General features: G+C 39.4%; 1 protein-coding gene across 1 annotated transcript in view; it reads right to left on the reverse strand.

The window, feature by feature from the left end:
- ATP8A2 (ATPase phospholipid transporting 8A2) overlaps positions 1–24,112 on the reverse strand; it is a 697,351-nt gene that overhangs the window by 381,034 nt on the left and 292,205 nt on the right. The window lies entirely within an intron of this gene.

Below are 24,112 nucleotides of genomic sequence, written 5' to 3' on the forward strand. Positions count from 1 at the left end.
CCTGGGAATCATCCATCTATCATCTATCCATTCATTCATCCACTACTTATCCACCCATCCATCCACCCATCCTTCTACCATCCATCCATCCATTCATCCAGCCTTCTATTATCCACCCATCCATTCATGCATCCATCCATCCATCCACCCATCCACCCATCCATCCCTCTATCATCCATCCATCCATCCATCCATTCATCCACCCACCCACCCACCATCCATAATCTTTTTTTAAGTGACTGCTTCCACTTGCATTGCAGACCTGCTAGGTCAGCTCCTCCCAATAACTGTCCACAAACACCCAAGAAGGCTGAAGCCCTCTTTAAAAAAATCATTTGCCATTTGACAGGGCCAATCATGCCAAAACAGCAGTTGGTCTAATTTTCATTCTCCTCAGTGAATCAACTAATTAAAATGGGCAGTCTCTGGAGGAGAATGAACAGCTGTCCAAATGGCATACAGCCACGGAACTGCTTTATTTTTAAAGAAATGAATGGGGAGATATTCAACATTAAAGCCTACAGCATACCATGAAGCCTTTCTTGACTTGGAGTTGGATTCACAGGGTTCAAGTACTTAATGGAGAAAGTCAAGGAAGAAAACCACTTACAGGGACTGACCTATGAGTTTCCCACCCATGTTCTAATTCAAAGAGGCAGAACAAGGCAGCCTTCTGAAACCCTGAAGTACACAGAAGGTGTCACTGGGTGGACACACAAGTGCATGTAGGTTTTGACACATGAAGAGCGACCCCTTCCCTCTCACCCCCTCTGCTATGCATGCACCAACCTTGTCTGTCTCTCCCGCCTCTATTTATTTATATTGTTCTAATCAATGCCAAAAGCCAACTACAACAGAAAAAACACTTAACGAACTTCATTTGTCACTAAATAAAACAGTTCATGCTGTGAGTCTTTAGTTCTAATCAACTTTTAAAAAATCAATCAAAAACTATTGTTTTATTCTGCATCCCACTTTGAAGAGTGGCGTCTGGGATCTTAAACGCTAGCAAGCAGTCATCTAAGATGCATCAATTGGTCTCAACCCACCTGGATCAAAGCAGAATAAAGAACACCAATGACACAAGGTAATTATGAGCCCAAGAGACAGAAAGGGCCACATGAACCAGAGACTACATCATCCTGAGACCAGAAGAACTAGATGGTGCCTGGCTACAACCTATGACTGCCCTGACAGGGAACACAACAGAGAACCCCTGAGGGAGTGGGAGAGCAGTGGGATGCAGATCCCAAATTCTCATAAAAAGACCCGACTTAATGGTTTGACTGAGACTAGAAGGACCCCAGCGGTCATGGCCCCCAGACCTTCTGCTGGCCCGCGACAGGAACCATTCCCAAAGCCAACTCTTCAGACATGGATTGGACTGGACAATGGGTTGGAGAGGGATGTTGGTGAGGAGTGAGCTTCTTGGATCAGGTGGACACTTGAGACTATGTTGGCATCTCCTGCCTGGAGGGGAGATGAGAGGGTAGAGGGGGTTAGAAGCTGGCAAAATGGACACGAAAAGAGAGAGTGGAGGGAGAGAGTGAGCTGTCTCATTAGGGGGAGAGTAACTGGGAGTATGTAGCAAGGTGTACACAAGTTTTTATGTGAGAGACTGACTTGTAAACTTTCACTTAAAGCACAATAAAAATTATTAAAAAAAAAATATTGTTTTAATCTTTTGTTGTTGTTCTTGGCTAAAAAGAACCTGTTTTCTTTTTCCCTCAGTTCACATTCTGGGTTTATGTACTGGTATTCTTGACTGATGTTTCCTAGGATGTTGTCAGTTCTTTATCATTCTCCCTTTTTTCAGTACAGTCTTGATTTTTGTAGCTCATCGGGCCAAGAAAAAAAAAATCCATAGTCCTCCCAGCTCAATAGATTGGCAGCAAAACAGCAACAAATAATCTCTCTGCTTTGTGTATCAGCTAGCATCTATAACCACAAAAGTGATAAAGGTGAGAAAAAACCAAGAGTTCAGTTTATTAGGACAATAAAAAGAAAATAAATGTTAAAAAGGAATAGTAAATGGAAAGTTCTACTTATTATGTCTAGTCATTTAAATTTTCTGACCCTGAGTCTCTGAGATATTAAAATGTTCCCTAATCAACTTCATAATTTCAGACTTGCTCCAACTCAATGAATATCCATGAAAGCTCTGCTTTGAAATATTTGCTCTACTTCATAATTATGACCAAAAAAGTGATCTCAATCCAACTTTCCTAATGTCAGTATCCTACTCTGAAAAACAGCACAACAACACACTAATTAAAATCCAATGACCTAACCAGTACCAACCTGAAGGGAATAAAGTACTCGGACACGTGCTAGTTCACGTAAGAACAGGCAACACGCACCACACCCTCAGAGCCCCCACTGCCATCTGTTCCATCAAACCCCCAGGTACCCATAAACAATGCTGTGTTCTTTTCATTGTTTGCCTTGACTTTTAAATGCCATCACTAAGGAAAAAAAAAATCACATAGTAAAAAAGAGGGAGGAAATTAAGATGCCAAAGGTAAGCAAGCTTAATCTCGGTTCTTAAATCTGACTGGTATGCATTAGGCCCATGGCACACGCTCAGGAACTACAAGTGAGCCCACATGACAGGAGCAGGATCCAATACAGAAAGGTCAGTGTTCAGGTTAGGGCTTATCTCTAAAGACTGAAGCAGATCCACCAAAAGTGGATCTGTCATTCACAATACAGAGTCAGTGAGATTACGGGGAAGTTATTTTATTGTTTGTCAGGTTTTCCCTCCAACTTTTCTTCACTAAACAGTTCATTAGAATTGTTATATATTTTTTCATCCAATCTTTGGATGTTTTTCGAAATGAGAAAACTCAGCAAAGCAGAAAAGCTCCTTAAAGTAGTAAAGGCTCCATCATTTTTCCAGTTTCACAGTTCTGTGATCTCAGGCGATTTGCTTCAGCTTTCTAAGCCTTGGTTTGGTCTGATGATGATGGTAGTGGTGACACCTATATGGGAGGGTTTTGGGGGTCTCACATGAAACAATGCCTGAAAAATGCCCAGCATGGGGTCTAGCCCATTTTACGTACTCAATAGCTATTATTCTATCCCATTCTTGACAACTCCTCCTTCCTTACCCTCACCTTTCATACTTCATTACAAAGTCCTCTCCATTTCACATCTAAACTTCCCTCAAATCTAGTCATTTCTCCTTAAGCCAGGGTACCATGATCTCAGTTACTACAGTCAAATGAATAAATGAAGTGAATGAATGAATTAAAGAATGGTCATTCTTTCAGTCTGTCAGTCTCTGTCTACGCTAACAGCAATTGAATGCACACATTAAGTGAAAGCCCACTGGCAAAAGTGGCAAGGATGGGACAACGGCAATAAAGATACCTTCCCTTCTAGAGGAAACTACTTATTTAACTCCATTCTTTCCAACTTGTGTGTGCCCTGGCATGCTCGACCCAAGTGTGAAGACACATATGAAACAAAGATTAAAGTAAACAGACAGTTTATGTTCTACAAATTCAATATCCAAGTAATCTATGATGCACAACATCATTGTTTTTCTTTCACAAAATGGAATCATCTCATCTGCTTTCATCCCTACCCCCTTTGTTAGGTCTGCATCCCTCATCCTCAATATCAAAATGTAACCCCCATGAGGGCAAGGCTTTGTCTGACTTGTTTATTCCCATAGTTCCAGTGCCTACAATAATGTTTAAGACATACATGGTAAGAGCTTAATAAGTATTTGTTCAATTGGTCTCCCTTCTTTACTCAAACCTCTCCTTAGATCACTGTCCACACTGCGGTTAGAGTGATCATTTAAAAATATGTATCTGGCCAAGACAATTCTATGAGGAAAGAAAAGTCTTCTCAACCAATAATGCTGGGACAACTAGATATTCACATGCAAAAGGATGAATTTGGACCTTTATTGCACACAACATACAAATGTTAACTCAAAATGGATCAATGACCTAAAAGTAAGAGCTAACACTGTAAAACTCTTAGGAGAAAAGATAAATGTAATTAATATCCGTGACCTTGGACTAGGCAAAGGATTCTTAGATAGAATGCCAGAAACACAAGCAACAACAAAATAGACAAATTGGAGTTCATCAAAACTAAAAACTTTTGTGCTTCAAAGGACATTATCAAGAAACTGAGAAGATAACACGTAGAATGAGAGAAAATATTTACAAATCATATCTCTGACAAGGGACTTGCATCCAGAATATATAAAGCACCTTTACAACTCAATAATAAAAGGACAAATAATCAAATTTTAAAAATAGGCAAAGGACTTGAATAGACATTTCTCAAAGAAGATGTACAAATAGCCAATAAGTACAGGAAAAGTAGCTCAACATCATCAGCCATCAGAGAAATGCAAATCTAAACCCCAAGGAGATACCACTTTACACCAACTAGAACGGTTATAACAAAAAAGACAGAAAATAACAAGTGTTCATAGGTATCGGAAGAAATTAGAACCCTAATTCATTGCTGGTGGGAATAAAAAATAGCAAAGCCATTTGGGAAAAGTCTGGCAATTCCTCAAAAAGTTAAACAGAGTTACCATATGATCCAACAATTCCACTCCTAGGTATACACCCAAGAGGAATGAAAATATATGTCCACACAAAATCTTGTACACATATATTCATGGTAACAGCCAAAAGGTGGAAACAACCCAGTGGTTATCTCCAAAAAATAAAGGCTTAGCTAGGTACCACAACATTCATTCATTCACAAATATCTACTGAGTGCTCACTATAGGCACATGAATAGCGCAGTGAATATGCGTGTACTACTATCTGTTTGTGTCCCTGCTTTCAAGTCTTTTGGGCATATACCTAAAAGTGGAATTGCTTGGTCATACGGTAATTCTACGTTTACCTTTCTGAGGAACCACCAAACTCTTTTACGCTGCAGCTGCACCATTTTACATTCCCACCAGCAATGCATGAAGATTCCAATTTCTCCACAGTCTCACCAATACTTGTTTTCTGTTTTTCTGATGATATCCAACCTGGTGGGTGTGAAGAGGTATCTCATTGTGGTTTTGATTTGTATTTCCCTAATGATTAATGACATACGACAGGAAGAGATCCATATTTATGCCTGTTCCCAAGAAAGGTGATCCCACTGAAGGTGGAAATTATCAAACAATACCATTAATATCACAGGCAAGTAAAATTTTGCTGAAGATCATTTCAAAAATGGCTGCAGTAGTATATAGACAGGTAACTGCCAGAAATTCAAGCCAGACATGGAACCAGGGATATCATTACTGATGTCAGATGGATCCTGGCCAAAAGCATTGAATACCAGAAAGGTGTTTACCTGTGTTTTATTGACTATGCAAAGGTATTCAACTGTGTGGATCATAACAAATTATGGATAATATTGTAAAGAATGGGAATTCCAGAACACTTAATTGTGCTCATGAAGAACCTGTAGATATATCAAGAGACAGTTGTTCGGACCGAACAAGGGGATACCGCATGGTTTAAAATCAGGAAAAGTGTGCATGAGGGTTGTATCCTTTCACCATATCTATTAAATCTATATGCTGAGCAAATAATACGAGAAGCTGGACAATATGAAGAAGAATGGGGCATCAGGATTGGAGGAAGACTCATTAACAACCTGCGTTATACAGATGACACAACCTTGCCTGCTGAACGTGAAGAGGACTTGAAACACTTGCTGATGGAGATCAAAGACCACAGCCTTCAGGGTGCATTACACCTCAACCTAAAGAAAACAAAAATCCTCACAATTGGATCAATAAGCAACATCATGATAAATGGAGAAAAGACTGAAGTTGTCAAGGATTTCATTTTACTTGGATCTACAATCAACACCCATGAAAGCAGCAGTCAAGAAATCAAAAGACGCATTGCATCGGGCAAATCTGCTGCAAAAGACCTCTTTGAAATGCGGAAAAGACTAAGGTATGCCTGACCCAAGCAATGGTATTTTCAATCACATCATATACATGCAAAAGCTGGACAATGAATAATGAAGACTGAAGAAGAATCAACACCTTTGAATTGTGTTGGTGAAGAATATTGAATATACCATGGACCGCCAAAGGAATGAACAAATCTGTCATAGAAGAAGTACAATCAGAATGCTCCCTAGAAGCAAGGATGGTGAGACTACGTCTTACAAACTTTGGGCATTTTATCAGGAGGGATCAGTCCTTGGAGAAGGAAATCATGCTTGGCAGAGTACAGGGTTAGTGAAAAAGAGGAAGACCCTCAATGAGATGGATTGACACAGTGGCTGCGACAATGGGCTCCAGCATAACGATGATAGTGAGCATAGGGCAGGACAGGCAGTGTTTCATTCTGTAGCATATAGGATTGCGATGAGTCGGAACCAATTTGATGGCACCTAACAACAACAGTGATTAATGACATTGAACATCTTTTCATCTTCCTGTTGGCCATTTATATGTCTTCTTTGGCGAAATGTCTATTCAAATTATTTGTCTTTTTTTTTTTTATTGAGTGTTTATCTTTTTGTTGTTTAGTTATAGGAGTTCTTTTTATGTTCTGGATATTAAACCCTTATCAGATATACGGTTACCAAATATTTTCTCCCATTCTGTAGGTTGTCCCTTCCCTTTGTTGATAATTTCCTTTGATGAACAAATGTTTTTAATTTTGATTAATATCTAAAACTTAGAAGACTTAATTTGCTTAAATAACTGTATAAAGAGTACTAAGGTGCAAACAGGAAAAAACATGAATCATTAACAACTACTAGATTCAGGATGGGCTCTTTTATAATCTTGACTGAAAATCTCATTTTAAGGCAATGAAGTATTTTTTGTTTTTTTCCCTAGATAATATCTACATGAAAGCTATATCATTAAGAACAATAATTAAAAAAAAATTGCTGTCAAGTCAATTCCAATTCATTGTCATGTGTTTCAGAATAGAACTGAACTCTGCAGAATTTTTGAAGGCTGATGTTTTAGAAGTAGATTGCCAGGCCATCCTTCCAAGGCACCTCTGTGGGAACTCAAACCACCAACCTAAGGCTGATTAACTTCAGGATTCCAGAAAATGGGCTGATATAAATTTGTTCTAAATCCAGTGAACAATATAATGCACTTCAACCAGTGAAAATTTCTAAACCAATAAAATTTGCCTCTTAGTCCTATCAGAAACAACAGACTTAGTGGAAATGATGAGGATTTGTCATATAGAATTATAAAAATGCCTTTCAAGTTGGAAAAAGCAGCAGCAATTTCTGCTTTTTATCTTTTTAAAACTTATATCAAAACTGAAATAAGGAATGGACTAGCAAAGCCAGGAATTTTAGTAAAAAAGAAGCAGGTTTATCATTTTAGGAAAGGAGGCAGTTCTGTGTAACGATTACTGCCAATATTTTTAGGAATTAAGTTGCTAACCTTATACTAAGACAAAATAAATCAAGGTAATCTTAGGATAGTTTTAACATAATAAGATGTAGTGACGTAAACTAAATGCAACATTAGGTTTTTAGTTCCATGAGGGCATTCTTTGCTTTTGCTTTTATCAAATGAAATACTTCATCTTTTCTTGGAATGGCATAGTTTTAAATATAAAGAATCCCCAGGTGTATTCTACAATGAGATTTGTTTAAGGATATCATCTCCTACTCATGCATATCTCCCCACCCATCATCCCCAAACCCCAATCCCAACCTCTTTATACATACAAACTCAAGAGTTTATTAAGGCAACTGCTGCTGATTAAAATAATTACAATGGGTAAGAAAATATCTAAAAAACATACACAAAAGGAAAGGAGGGGGGAACCAAAATGGCTCACTGCAATAAACCAACAACACAAAAGCAATCCGTAGTAAAGGATAGTGACAAAGAAGTCTTAAGATACACAAAAAACAAATAACAAAAGGGCAGAAGTCTGTCACTTGGTACCTGTAATTACAGTGAATGTAAATGGACTAAATGCTCCACCCAAAATGCAGAGTGTGGCAGAATAGATAAAAAATCCTGATCCAAGTATATGCTGTTTACAAGAGACACACCTTAGGCCCAAGGACACAAGTAGGTTGAAAGTGAAAGGCTGGAAAAAAATATTCCATGCAAATACTACCAAAAGAGACCTGAGGCAACAATCTTAGTATCAGACAAAGTAAGCTTTAAGACAAAATCTGTTAGAAGAGATAAAGATGGACATTATATAGTGATACGAGGGTCAATTAATAAAAAAAAGATTTAACAATCATAAATATATACTCACCCAACATCAGAGCACCTAAATGTATAAAGCAAAAGCTGATAGAATCAAAAGGAGAAATGTCACTACAATAACAGTTGGAGACTTCAATACAACACTACCAATATTAGATAGAAGGTCCAGGAAGAAGATTAGCAAGGAAGCATGGGACCTGCATGACACTAAAACAACTAGATTTAACAGCATGTGTAGAACATTCCAACCAACAACAGTACAATATACTTTGCACTCCAGTGCACATGGATCATTCTCCAGGATATGCTAGGTCACAAAGCAAGTCTTGATAAATTTAAAAAGATTGAAATCATACAAACTATTTTCTCTGTTCACTATGCAATGAAGTTAGAAATCAATACCTGGAAAATATACAAACATATGGAAAACGACACACTATTCAACTACCAGTGGATCAAAGAAAAAATCAAAAGAGAAAAACAATCATGGTGGGTCCCGTATTAATTAACTTGGACAGTATAGAAACCTATCAGGTTTACTCTAACTATATCTTTTGTTTTGGGCTAGGAATTGGGGGTGTCATTTATATTCTTTTTTTGTATCATTTAGTCCCTTTGGGTCTTAGAATTTCAGCAAACCTACAAATTGCACATGGATCCTACCCTGAAAAGCTTATTGTTCAGTAAGAATGACTCAACAAAAATGCTCCTCCAAAGCCCTTCCTCTCAAGTCACCTTAACAAAGGGGCTTGGGAATGAAGGAACTCTTCATCTTCCTCAACATTTTCCCCTGCCCTGAGTGTGCACCTATCGTTGTTGTTAGGTGCCATCCAGTTGGCTCTGACTCATAGCGACCCTATGTACAACAGAACAAAACACTGCCAAGTCCTGTACCGTCCTCATAGTCATTGTTATGCTTGAGTCCATTGTTGTAGCCACTGTGTCAATCCACCTTGTTGAAGGTCTTTTTTTCGCTGACCCTCTACTTTACCAAGCATGATGTCTTTCTCCAGGGACTGGTCCCTCCTGATAACATGCCCAAAATTCATGAGACAAAGTGTTGCCATCCTTACTTCTCAGGAGCATTTTGGCTGTACTTCTTCCAAGAAGTTCTTCTGGCAGTCCATGGTATGTATGTTCAATGTCCTTCACGGAGAGCATAATTCAAAGATGCCAATTCTTCTTCAGTCTTCTTTATTCACTGTCCAGCTTTCGCATGCATATGAGATGACTGAAAATACCATGAACTGCATCAGGTGCACCTTACTTCTCAAGGTGACATCTTTGCTTTTCAGTGTGCACCTAGAAAGAGGGATTTCCTACAAGGCTAGGTCATCTGTAAATAGATTCAGACTACCAGCACCCTGGTTTAGGTAAACTGAAGTACTATCAGGGCCTCATACCTCACCCTGGTGGCATAGTGGTTAAGTGTTTGGCTGCTACCCAAAAGGTTGACAGCTCGAATCCACCAGCCGCTCCTTGGAAAGCCTATGGGGCAGTTCTACTCTGCCCTATAGGGTCACTATGAGTCAGAATTGACTGGACAGCAACAGGTTTGGTTTGGCTTTTAGTATACCTCACATACATACTCCTATTTTTTAACTTTCCTATCGTTGCCTCCCCTAACACACACAAACACTGTTAACTTGCTCAACAAGCTTCAAGGACTCACCAATGTCTTCAGAATAAAGACCTTCAACATAAGCTCTGGAGTTGAACTACTTGGATTCAAACCCTGGGTCTGCTAATTAATAGTTGTGGGACCTCTGGGAAATGTCTTTACTCCTCTGTGCCTTGCTCTCTGAACTATTGTGAGGATTTGCATAGATAACAGCTGTTAAGTGCTCACAGAAGGTCTGCCAATAGTGATGACTTGAATGCTAGCTTCATCATCGTTAGCATTTCCCACCAGATTCCCACCACTTCAGGGGCCCTGCTGGCATAATAGCTAAGCACTCAACTGCTAACAGGAAGGTCGGCAGTTCTAACCCACCAGCCTCAAAAGATGTAACAGTTGTGACAGTCTGATTCCATAAAAATTAAATTCTTGGAAACCATATGGGGCAGCTTTACTCTGTCTTAGAGGGTTGCTATGAGTCAGAATTGACTAGAGGGCAACAGGTTTTTGTGTTTTGTTTTTTTTACCCACCCCTTGGGACTATGCTCCCTCATCTTTTTAGATACAACTTTTATCACACCTCATATTCTGAACTGTGTTATCATGTGTCATTCCTGGGCTGGCTCTCCCACCAGATATGGTGCCATTTGTGTTTATACAATCACCTTACTCAATTTTTTTTACTCAATATGAGCTTCCTCAACTGGGAAACCTGGGGGCTGACCTGGTGACAGGGCAGTGACCCCATTCAACTGCATGGAAACAATATAGCTTCAAAAAATAACAGGACAAAATGTTTCATATGATAAGATAGATCTTTTAAGTAGTCTTATAGGATGTTTAAAAGACCTCTTTTTCTCTACAACATTATCTAAACATACGTGTCATCTAATCCAAAGAAGTCTTTAGCTCGAGCCAGTCTTAAGGAGGAATGCGAGATATCCAGCAGTGGAATCACACTGAAGAATGTTGGCAGCAGCTTTCAAATAAAGGAAACATAAATATGACTACAGCAAACTCCTACCTTCATTCTTTAACTTCTCTGAATATATTTTCAAACGTCATGAAACATTGGTACCAGCCCTAATGCTTTTATTATGTATTATTCTTGAGTAGCCATGTTTACATTTACATGGGTTAATAAATAATTACAGGTACATAGGAATATAAATTCAAATCCTGAGTATTACAAAAGTATTACAAAAGTAAATAAACATCATTCAATGTTTATTTTTTTACCTCTTTAAAGGCTTCACTCCCTTTTATATTAACCTTGTATTTATTTCCAGATTTGATAACTCAACATTTACATTTTGATGTCACTCATGAGGGTGTGTAAAACATTTAATATATACCCATACGCATACGCTCATTTATCTGCATATGTACACATATTCTCTTACTGTTGTTACTTTCTGTTTCAGGAAAAACTCAATATATATTAATTGAGATTTTACAAGAAACAGGAATTAAGGGTTGATCATCTGTAAATAGGCAAAATATTGTGATAGCATGATAGCTAGAGACAGATCTCTGCTGTTGAGTTGATTAGCACACGGTGACCCCACATACAATAGAATAAAATTTTGCCCAGTCCTGCAACATCCTCACAATTGCTGGCATGTTTGAGTCCATTATTGCGGCTATTGTGCCAATCCATTTCACCAACTGTCTTCCTCACCTCCTAGCCTTCTACTCCACCAAATGTGATGTCCTCCTCTAGTGGTTAATCCCTCCTGATGATGCGTTCAAAGAAAGCATGTCAAGCAATGTTCTGTTGTGATCCATGAGGTCTTCACTGGCTAATTTTTGGAGGTAGATCACTGGGTCTTTCTTCCCAGTCTGTCTTAGTCTGGAAGCTCCACCGTAATCTGTCCACCATGGGTGACCCTGCTGGTATTTGAAATACCAGTGGCAGAGCATCCAGCGTCATAGCAACATGCAAGGCACTGCAATGCAACAAACTGACAGATGGGTGGTGGTGTGTTAACATAGGACTCTTAATTTCTCAAACTCAAATATTTTCAAGCACTTATCCATTAAAATAAATAAAGCTAAAGAAAAATGCACAAATAACTGACAGACAGTTTTAACTTGGTATTCGTATATTTGTGAAAGGATTATCTTCAAGCTGGTATATTTACTTTGGTCTTTAGAGACTGGTGGGTCCAAGTGATGAAAAGACACCACCATGAATACTTTCTTAGTAGGAGAATAAATGCTTGCTGTTTTTCTTGGGTAACCTAGATGTCAAGAATTTGATGAGATGGGAGGGGGTGAGGGGGTATCTATCTGTCTGTCTGTCTCCCTCTCATTTGCCAGCCTCTCAGAAACTAAGCCACTGGAGATAATTCAGCCCTGGCACTCTGACAAAGCTCAGTTAGCTGATTAACAAGAAACAAAAGAAGTCCAATCATTCAGCAGAAGCACTCCGTCTCTGTTGACCCAGCAAAACCTTGCAGATGACAACAGCAATAAAGCTTAGAGATCACCAACCATAAAACTCGAAGCACAGGCTTCCAAAATTTGGCAACTTAGGCTAGCTCCATCAATCTGACATGCCTTGTGCTGACAATTTACTTAGTCTTAAGTACTAAATATAAATATAATATGCAGAGCTCTGAAAAATAAAAGACTTAAAACTTCCTGTCTTTCCATTCATTTTCTCTCTAAAGTTAAACAAGTAGGAGACGGAAGCAGAGAAGCTGAAAGCAGATAAGCCTAAAGTCCAAGCATTGGTAGACAGGGGTACACTTTGCCTCACTATAATCCTGGAACTTCCTGTTCAAAACCAGAGGAACAGTAAAGCTTCCAGATGGGATATTCCTCATGGTTTTCAAAGCCATAAGAGGAATACTGGCTGTCAAGACCAGGGAAGGGAAGGCACTGATAAATGAGAGGAAGTGCCAGATGTATATACAGGAAAATGGAAAACATAATTTTCTTTGGGACCAATTAAGGTAAGAGCTACTTTGTATTCTCTCAATCAGAACAGTGTCAATGTTGTCAGCAGAGGAGGGATTTCTTTTCCTAACGAAAGTTAACATGATGCTTTCTTGTACTAATGAAACACATTGTGAACAACTTCATAGGAAAGAAGAAGAAGAAAAAAAAACACTTTAAGTTCAAATATGATCACAAGACAAGGCTTGGGGGCATCTATATTCATGACAGATTCCACATATTTGAGCTTTACTCTTGAGCTTTTTGTTGTTGTTGTTGTTCTAGGAGGAAAAAGGAGTCCTGATGCTCAATGGTTGAGAGCTTGGCTATTAACCAAAAGGTCGGCAGTTTGAACCCACCAGCCACTCCTTGGAAACACTATGGGGCAATTCTACTCTCTCCTACAGGGTTGCTATGTGTTGAAAACAACTCAACAGCACATAACAGTAACAACAGAAACAAAGAGGCCAAATATTATGAGCTTTCACTTCAGAATTTTAGATCCAGTTCGGCCTCACATCAACCTGTTTCATTTGGCAAGCAGTATTATCAAAAAGACATGCACCAATTAATTAATCATTCATCAGAAAGAAGTGGGGGCTTGAAAAATGACGTGTCTATTAGCTCTTCTGGCACCTCATATGGGCTCCAATGTGTTGAACGCAGCAGAGTTAACGGATGTGAGATTGCAGACACCATATCCTTAGAAGACTGCTCGAAGAAGAAAGGGCTTCCTTACTTCTGGTGTTCACTGTATCTGAGCTTATGTCTAGAAACCCCAGTGTGAACATGGGTCAATCAAAAAGAATTCCTTCCACATAAACCACTTTTTAGTACTATTACAGGACAGGGAGCTCTGGTGGCACGGTGGTTAAGCGCTCAGCTGTTAACCAAAAGGTCAGCGGTTCAAACCCACCAGCCGCTCCTCAGGAGAAAGATGTGGCAGTCTGCTTCCCTAAAGATTACAGCTTTGGAAAACCTATGGGACAGTTCTACTCTGTCCTGTAGGGTCACTATGAGTCAGAATCAACTCCACAGCAATAGGTTTGGTACAGAAGGACAGTTCTACTACAGAAGGAAAGTGAAGGCATGATACCAATTTTATAGCCAAAACAAAATTACATCAGAGACATGTTCCTAAATACACAGCATATTGTAATAGCTCAAACCCTGCTATGAAATATCCTGTGGCAGAGTTTTCTGTCATGTTATCATGCCATAAATGCTGCCTCCTTTAACCTGGATTATTGTAGCAGATTTTTTTAAAGAACTTTCTTCTGTATTCTCATAAGTATGTGCTCACATTTTAATCACATGTACTGTATCTCCTCACCAGATTATTTTATGAGATCAGGACGTAAGCAACAAAGTTGACGGGCTAATTTTTTTCTATTTCTTACCTAAAGGAATGGTCAATAAACAGCAATGATATCTAACATTTAGGTGCAGAAGAATTAAAAAAAAAAAAAATCATGTAAGAAATCTCTAATAGTCAAGAGTTAAACTTGGATAATGATTTGTATAAATTACTTCCTGCAATTGCTATTTAAGATGAAAAGTATACTTCATTTATGAACATAAGTCAACGAAATATAGCTTTGACTTAAAAAATGTTTAATAACCTTTTTTTTTTTAATCCTATGCTAAATATTATTACTTCAAAGTAGTTTCATTTTCCTACTTTGGATTAATACTTTGAAGCCTCAAAATATTCTGGTCTCAGATGCGCTATATGGGTACAAAATCTAAATTAATCTAATTTGTTTTTCTAGAAAAATGCTGGTAAAAAGAAAACGTGGGCAGGGGTGTTATCAACATTGGACTTTTTGGAGCTATCGCATCTGAGGGTGTACATTCTTTAGCAGAGTAATAATACAGCCACTTAGGACCAAATGAAACTGCGTTACTGTTCACATAATAACATTCATCTTAGAGCTAAGTGAAAAGGAACCAGTCTATAAATAAATTCTACCTTAATTGCATTTAATCAATAAATGGGCAAATGTACTGTAAGCTATAATACAAACAACCCAAGGAGATGCTTACAACTTTGACAAGTTAATAATGCTCCCTGGAATAAAAGTGTCAAAGCAGACCGCTGACTTATAACTATACATGTATGATGCTGAGAAATCACAGTCATGAAAGAAACTAAAGAATAATTTCATTTTTGTGAGTATATGATTGGACCCCTACCAATATGGAGGCCAACCAAAACACAGTTGGTGGTACAATTCTAATTACTACGTCTGAACTCTGTTTTGACATGAATTCTTGTGTGTAGTCCACAGGCTGAAAGATACCACACACAAAAGGCACAATGTCCTGAGCTTTCCTATTACCAGTCATGCCTTATTAACACAAAAAGTTAACCTAGGGAAGAGGCCCAATGAGAAGAGCCAGTTTTGTTTTGTTTTGTTTTTTCCCCTACATTAAGTATTTTAAAGGTAGGACAGCTAGCTGTATAGGTTTTCAGAGACAGGTTGAGTCATATGCTTGAGAAAGTCCAGGAAACGGGTATAAGGTGGAGCCAGCCTGGGGAATTGATATACTGTCAGTATGTTAAAACCCTGTCTCGTTCAGTAGAGAAGCCTGTGTTGATTTCCTTTAAGTTTCTGTTCATATGTGTATCCTACCACAAAATTATCTCTTAATTGTTAATTAGTAGGGACAGCAAGCCTCACACTGGAAGTGCAGACTCTCCTTACTAAACAGAAGAAAACACATTGGTCCCAGTGGGGAAATGCTGCTGGCCACATCTTTCTTCCTTGAAGTCACGTGACTTCACTTTCTTATGTGAAGTGCACAAACCCTTTTGTAAATTTGTTGCGTACCTTTGAATCCATTATTACTTTACAGAATCATCAAGTATCTTTGTAAAGATACAGCTATAAAGATCTTCATACTGATGTTCATAATAGAAATTTTTACTATTAATAACCTGAATATCCAGCAACTTCCAGTTTTCCAGCTGTCATCAAGTCGACCCTGACTTGTGGTGACTCCATGTGTGTCAGAGTAGAACTGTGCTCCCACAGCATCTTCACAGCTGAGTTTTTGGAAGTAGATTGTCCAACCTTTCTTCCAAGGTGCTTCCGGGTGGACTCGAACTGCTGACCTTTCAGTTAGAGCCTAGTGAGTTAACCATTTGCGCCACCCTGTGACTCCCATTCAACAACTAGGACTTAAGTTATTGTGATTTCATGTAACAGAACACTAATAAGCTTTTTAAATTGTATTTTATATGAACATTGTGAACAGTATAACCCCTCTTCCTATTAAAAGTACTGTCACAGAAAAAGATCTAGATTTAAACACCAGTGGCTAATAGTGATCATCTTTGGTTGGTGAGATTGTGACTGCTGTTTCCTTTCTTTTTGCTTATCTGCATTTTTTAACTGTTTCAATGAGGAATATAAATCTCTCTTAGAGTTAGAAAAACAAACCAAAAAAGTTTTTTAAAACATCCATTATGCCCATGCTGCCTTTTTGTCTTTACTCTCTTTATTGCTATAGTATCACAGTAAGTTTATAAATGTTTATCTCTGAATCTATCCTGAAGGACAGAAGTCTAAACACATCCCAGAAAATAAATGATGTCTTCAGAACCCTTTAATTGCTATATCCAGTTGAGCTCCCTGCCGTGGTGTTTTCCTTCTATTCCATCCCCGGCCCTGAGGACGTGAGAGCTGTAAATCACTTCAGCTCCCAAGGCGGTGCTCCAGGGCCCTTGAGCATCACCTGTATTTGCAGGCACTTGTGGTGGAGCCATCAGCCAACTGCCTCACACAAGGGGGTAGAGGTAGGCTGATGATTCTTTCATGGCCCTTTTCCTGAGGATATGCAGCAACTTTTCACATTTCTAAATGTTCTCTAGGGGTCAAAGTCTGGCCCCCTGGTAGTCTGGGCTGCAGAATTTATCTCCATTTGACAAAAATAAAGAGCTTCAAAGTAAAAGGAAACATGAGAAGATAAGAAAGATGGCGGCCATAAGTGAAGGAAACAGGGAAGAGAGAACAGAGAATTCTTTCCTGAACATACTGAAAATGATTTACACATTTTCTACATGACTTTTATCCCTTTGAAAATGACATACCCCACAAAACTTTATGCTGGATAGGTTTAAACAAATTCTATAGCTTGAAAAATAGGTTAAATGCAAAAGCTCTCGTATGAAACTGCATTAACAGTAATAAAGGTATGTGATTATGAGTTAGTCACACAGCCAACTCTGTGATTTATGAACACAGGTCCTGACATTATTCAGATTGAGGATTACTACTTGATACTATGGGCAAGTTATGGAATTTTTCTGAGGCCCTAATTTCTGCATTTATAACAACAAATACTTATCAAGGATCGACAAATGAAAAAATTGTAATTTTTTATCTCAATCTTGTACAGTAAAACCTGTGAAAGCTGAAGCTGTATAAGCTGAAAACCAGTCAGAGAAGGAAAACTCTATTTTCCACTAAAACAAGCAACAGAAAAGTGGTAAACTGTACCCAATCAAAGGTAGAAAACTCGTGAGGCCTGGAAAAACAAGACTGTCCCACTGAGTTCTGGCTCTCACAGGTTTCACTGTAATTTGCTTACATGGTTTAGTCTCTCTAAAGGTTCCTTGCATATAAAACTATGCCTACTGATGCTATCAACAGCCTCGATGACTGAGAGAATGTTGTTGCTAAGTGTCACTGAATGGATTCCAACTCACAGTGACCACATGTGATAGAGTAGAACTGTCCCATAGGGTTTTCTAGGCTGTAATCTTTATGGAAGCAGATTGCCAAGTCTTTCTCTCACAGAGCTGATAGGTGTGTTTGAACTCCCAAGCTTTCGGTTAGCAGCTGAATGCTTAACTGTTGTGCCACCAGGGCTCCTTACTGAGAGGACTGTGGAGCCATTAGCTGAGGAGTGAATTCAGAAGACCAGTGGGTGCAAGGATTGGGGAGATGCATAGACAGGGTGACTGTGATAAATTCAGGCTGCGCATTTTGAATTTAAGGTACCCAAAGCATGTCCATTCACAAAAGTCCTAGACACAGATGAATGTACAGGTGAGTGTGGAGCTCAACAAGGGCCCAGCTGGAGCGCAGATTTGGGAAGCAGTCATTCTCAATCCTGTTGGCACATTACACTAGCGCTAATCAGAGAGCTCGAAAAGTGCCAAGGCTTCTGACTTACTTGCCTGGGGTAGGACATGGGAATCAGTACCTTGTTTATTTGTTTCTTTCTTTCATTCAGTTATGTTAAAAACAAAAACAAAAAAACCACTGCCACTGAGTCAATTCCAACTCCTAGTGACCCTGTAGGACAGAGCAGAACTGCCCAGTAGGGTTTCGAGGGCCATAATCTTTCCAGAAGCAGACTAGCAGACTGCCACATCTTAGGTTTTTTACTGAAGAAAAGTTCATGTAACACAAAATTAATCATTTTGAAGTGCACACTTCAGTGGCATTTAGTACAGTCACAATGTTGTACAACCATCACCTCTGTCTGGTTACAAAACATTTTATCACCCCCAAAGGAAACCCTATACCCATTAAGCCTTCTTCCTTTCCCCTTTTCCCTGGCAAACACTTATCTTCCTTCTGTCTCTATGGATCTACCTGTTTCAGATTTAAAAAAGAAAACAAAAACAAAAAACATTGCCATCAATCCCAACTCCTTGCAAACATATAGGGCAGAGTAGAACAGCTCCACAGGGTTTCCAAGGCTGTAATCTTTACGGATGCAGATATCTTTTTCCCGCCAAGGAGCTGGTTGGTTTGAATCACCCACCTTTTGGTTGGCAGCCAAGCAACCATTGTGCCACTAGGGCTTCTTTTTATTTGAATACTTGTTTTTAATTCTTTGGGGTATATGCCCAAAAGTGGAGTTGCTGGATCATCGGACAAGTCAGTGTTTAACTCATTGAGGAGCATTTTCTTTCTTCAGTTTCTTTGGGTGATATTCTGTGAGGCTGGTGTTGTAGATCACTACTGTAGAGGATGGTGAGACCATAAGAGCAGATGGAATGCGCTCAGGGAGAACATATGGAGTGAGAGGCACAACGTTGGAAAATCAACATCTCAGAGGCAGCCAGAAAAAGTGCCTGTGGAGGAGATATAACACTAGGGAGAAGAGAGCAGTATTCCAGAAGCCAGGAGAACAGTCTTCAAGCGGGGGGACCATCATATCAAATACTGAGGAGGTACAAGAGTCCGGTGCACATGGCCAGGCAGAGGCCACTGGGGACATGAGGTAGGTGAGCGTCGCCAAAGGCCTGAGTGCAAGTCGTTGGGCATAAAGGAGATGCAAAGTAACAGCAAATACTGTACCATACTCTGTCATTCATTATTAAAACTTACAAGGCAGAGGCCATGTCTTCTATGTTTTTATACCCCATGGCACTGGAGACATACTATGCAAATAATAAAGCTAAAACAAAAATCGTATTGGACTAGTCAGTTTACACTTCGACAAAGAATGTGAGATACGACAGTGAACTTGGGTAGAACACTGACTGGTCCCTGTTCTGCTGACCACAGTGTAACCTTTCTAGGATATTTTTCTTTAATTTTATTTTCGGTGAAAATACACACAGCAAAAGCCCCTCCCATTACACAGTTGCTAGACATAACGATTAGCGACACTGGTTACATTCTTCACATTGTGTCAACATTCTCCTTATTTCTGTTCTAGTTGTTTCACTTCCATTTACTTAATCTCCCTGCCCCTCAAACTTCTCATCTATGCGTGAAGATAGCTTGATGACCCTTTCGTCTTGTAGAGAATTTTTTTTTTTTAATGCAATACTCACGGGTGACTATCTTTACTCTTTGGGCTAAACTATTATTTAGTTTAAAGGTGACTTCAGGGGATACTTTCAATTCAGTGTTTGAAGAGCAACTCAGGGCACTTCCATAGGATTTTAACAAATGGGAAATGTAACCAGTGTATGCTGCTGTTGTTGTGTGCCATCAAGTCAATCTCTACTCATAGCAACCCTATAGGACAGAGCAGAACTGCCCCATTGGGTTTCTTAGGCTATAATCTTTATGGGAATAAAGAGCCAGGTTTTTTCTTCTGAGGAGCGCTGGGTGGATTCAAACTGCTGATCTTCTGGCTAGCAGCTGAGTGGTTAACCACTGTGTCACCAGGGCTCCTTATAAATTTAACCAAATTGTTTGTTTCTAATCTTAGGAAAACATTTAACAAATTCTTGTACATTTCCTTTTCACTGCCTAAAATATTATGTTTTTACACAACATTTATCAGTTTCTGAATCAAAATTGGTAAGAGGCAATACTTCATAATTTCACAGAAGAGTTATTTCTGAAAATTTTTTTTCTTCTATTATTAGAGAAAAAGGTAATTACAAACTTCTCTTTTAAAGATGACCACTGAGACTTCAGATCAACCTTAGAGTGGAAGCCACATATTAAATTTATCTCAAGTTTAAACTCGCAATGAATAGTAAGTACACCTTGAAGCATACAAGTGTGTTTCTTTTTTTAAAGCATGTGTTGATTTTCCTTTAATCTGAAGTATGAGACTAGCCAAGAAATGTCTCTTGGAGTAGCAGTATACTCCCCTAGATTCCTTTTTTCAATTAGTGCTTCTATTTGGTAGACAGTAACAGCATTTAATTTGAAATTTCCTCTTTCTGTGCCAATTACAGTTTGAACTCCTTCCTGTGAAGTCTTAAAGTCCACAGGCTTATGTGACACACAAAACACCGTTACAGCAGCCAAGAGTAAGAAGAGGAAAAATATGTTTTTCTTTAGTATCAAGCACCTGGCAAGAAAAGAACATGTTCCTGTAAAGACTTAAAGGCATTCCTGGCTCTCCCCTGAGAACCTAAACGTCCTCATTTTTATTTCCTCTTAAAGACCATGAAGCTGTATCATGTTTGCTTTCATTTACAGTTTACCAGATTTTTCCACATTGTTTCTCCTGGTTGCTGCTGCTGCTGTTTGCCTCTGCTCACCAATATGTCTGGGCTAGGGCTCCTTTACCAAAGAGGCAGTTGGAAAAGAGAAAAGAAGTCACTTGCCCTGACTTTTGGCTTTGGAGAGAGCAGTATCAACCTGAAACCAGTTGACCAGTTGCTATCGAGGTTGCATTGACTTCATCTCCTGGTGGCCCCACGTGTGTCAGAGTACAATCGTGCTCCACAGGGTTTTCAATGGCTGATTTTTTTTTAGAAGTAAATCGCCAAGTCTTTCTTCCAAGGCACCTCTGGGTAGGCTCAAACCACCAACCTTTCAGTTGTTGTTAGGTGCCATCCAGTCAGTTCTGGCTCACAGCAACCCTATGTACAATAGAATGAAACACTGCCCGGTCCTGTGCCATCCTCACAATCATTGTTATGCTTGAGCCCACTGTCACAGCAACCGTGTCGATTCATCTCATTGAAGGGTCTTCCTCTTTTTTGCTGACCCTCTACTTTACTGACCGTAATGTCCTTCTCCAGGGACTGATCTGTTCTGATAACATGTCCAAAGTATATGAGATGTAGTCTTGCCATCCTTGCTTCTAATGAGCATTCTGGTTGTACCTCTTTCAAGACAGATTTGTTTGTTCTTTTGACAGTCCATGGTATATTCAGTATTCTTTGCCAACATCACAATTCAAAGGCATCAATTCTTCTTCAGTCTTCGTTATTCATTGTCCAGCTTCCACATGCAACCTTTTTCGGTTAGCAGTCGAAAATGTTAACCATTTGCACCATTCATAGACCTTCTAGTGTTGACAGATTGATAGAAATCAGGTACACACCTACTGGGCAACTCTACAGCTTAGACACAAAGGGGAAATGATGAGAAAGAGTATGCCCCCACTCCCCGTCTCATGTCTATCCTTATTACCATTTGCTTGTTGACAATCTAAACTGGCCAAATAGAATTCAGGAAAGGAAGCACAGTATCAGCTCCTTAGAAAAGACAGCCATTAGATATGACACCAAAAGCACAAGGAACAACAGAAAAAAAAAAAAGATAAATTGGACTTTATCAAAATTAAAATATTTTATGTTGCAAATAATAACATCAAGGAAGTGAAAAGACAACCACAGAATGGGAGGAAATATCTGTAAATAATAAATCTGATCAGGGACTTGTATTCAGAATATATAAAGGATTCTTACAACTCAATAATAAAAAGACAATTGATCCAGTTTAAAAAATGGGGAAATGATCTGAAGAGACATTTCTCAAAAGAAAATAAACAAATGGCCAATAAGCAGATGAAAAGATGCTCAACATCATTAGCTATTAGGAAATTCAAATCTAAACCACAATGAGACACCACTGCACTCTCACCAGGATGTCAAACAGACAGAATTTAACAAATTTTAGCAAGGATGTGGAGGAGCTGGAATACTCATACGTTGCCGGTGACAATGTAAAATGGCATGGTGCTTTGGAAAACTGTCTGGCAGCTCCTTAAGAGGTTAAATACAGAGTTACACGTGATCTAGCAATTCTACTCCTAGATATATACCCAAGAGAAATGAAAACGTATGTTCACACAAAAACTTTCACACCAATGTTCATAGTAGGGTTATTCATAACAGCCAAATGATGGAATCAACCCAAACCCAAACCTAAACCAAACCCATTGCTGTCAAGTTGATTCCAACTCACAGCGACCCTATAGAACAGATCACAACTGCCCCCATAGGGTTTCCAAGGGTGTAATATTTATAGAAGCAGACTGTCACATCCTTTTACCATGGAGCAGCTGGCTGGTAGGTTCTAACCACTGACCTTTTGGTTAGCAGCTGAGTGCTTAACCACTGCACCACCAGGGCTCCTTGGAATCAACCCAAATATTCATAAACTGGTAAACGGATAAACAAAATGTGCTATATCCATGCAATGGAATGTTATTTTGTAATAAAAAGAAATGAAGTGCTACAAAATGGATAATCCTGGAAAACATGCTAAGTGAAGGAAGCCTGTCCTAAGGAGACCATTTTGTATGATTCCATTTCTGTGAAATGCCCAGAAAGACAGAAAGTAGATTACTGTGGCTACCTACAGTTGGAGAATAGAGATGGGAAAGTGATAGCTAAAAGGCAAACCCGTAGTTTTCAAGTGAATGCCAACCCACAGCAACCCTACAGGACAGAGTGAAACTGCCCCATAGGGCTCCCCAGGCTGCAGTCATCAAGGAAGCAGGCTGCCACAACCTTCTCCTGTGGAGTGGCCGGTGGGTTCGAACAGCTGACCTGCTGGTTCACAGCTGAACGCTTAACTACTACACCACCACGGCTCACAGGATTTCTTTTCGGAGTGATGACAAATGTTCTAAAATTGACTGTGGTAATGGTTGCACAACTCTAAATATACTAAAAACCACTGAAATGTAGCTTTAAATAGGTGAATTGTATGGTATGTGAATTATATCTCAATGAAGCTGTTCGAAAAAAAACAGACAGATTCCATCATAAAACCAGAAAGCATAGTATTTCATTTCCACATGCTCTGGTCACCACCCCAGATCCCTGACAGCTGCACCGAGGTTCCTAATGACTTAAAGGTAAAACACAGAGTTCTCATTCCTTGTTTCAAGTACATCTGAATTTGTTCCTCAGTCCCAAGGTCCCTGAGCATCCTGTGACTCCAGGCACAAAACCAATATTCCTTTCTACCACGGGGGCTCCTACAGCCACTCCAGCTCTGCTTGGCCTTTGGTGGAATGCCTCAAGTTAAGAGAAGGACCAGGACAGCAAAGAAAAATGATGGAGCATTAGGTGAAAACAGAGTTGGGGGTTCTGAACAGGGGGTGTTTTAGCAGGGAAATGAGAACAGATTCTTTGGTCAGGAGTGGCAGGCAAGGTTGAAGAGACAGGGAGAAGACGCGTGCGCTGTTAAGGAGTCAGCTTTCCTGGTGGCAGGGCAGGCGGGCTTTCACGCAGACATGCTAAGCGTAGCAGAGCAGTGAGTGTCGAGAGAGATCTAGGGAAGAGAGGAATGAAGGAAACATCCCTGGGGCCTTCTGGAAAGGCAGAACTGGCCAGGCAGTCTTGTTAAGGTGACAACTGGCTATTCGAAACAGATTATGCTAGAACTCAAAAGAGGCGTCTTCAGACGACTAACAGAGTTAGGAATTTAAAAGCATCCTAAAAGCTGGCTACTGAGAAAATAAGAAAGCAACGTATAAACAGTGGGGAATCATAAGATATAAGAGCAGGAACAAATAAGAGTATTAACTCAGTAATACACATTGAGAATTTAACTACCCACCTGGCACTGAGCACAGTGCTTTCAGAAATGGAAGGTGCTCCTCTCACCTTTCAAGTTGTCAGGCCCGTAACTGGGGTGGTATCGTTCACCTCTCTTGCAGTTTATTTTCTTAAC

This window comes from Loxodonta africana, chromosome 23 (genome assembly GCF_030014295.1).
Source record: "Loxodonta africana isolate mLoxAfr1 chromosome 23, mLoxAfr1.hap2, whole genome shotgun sequence".
In the NCBI taxonomy this organism is placed as follows: Eukaryota; Metazoa; Chordata; class Mammalia; order Proboscidea; family Elephantidae; genus Loxodonta; species Loxodonta africana.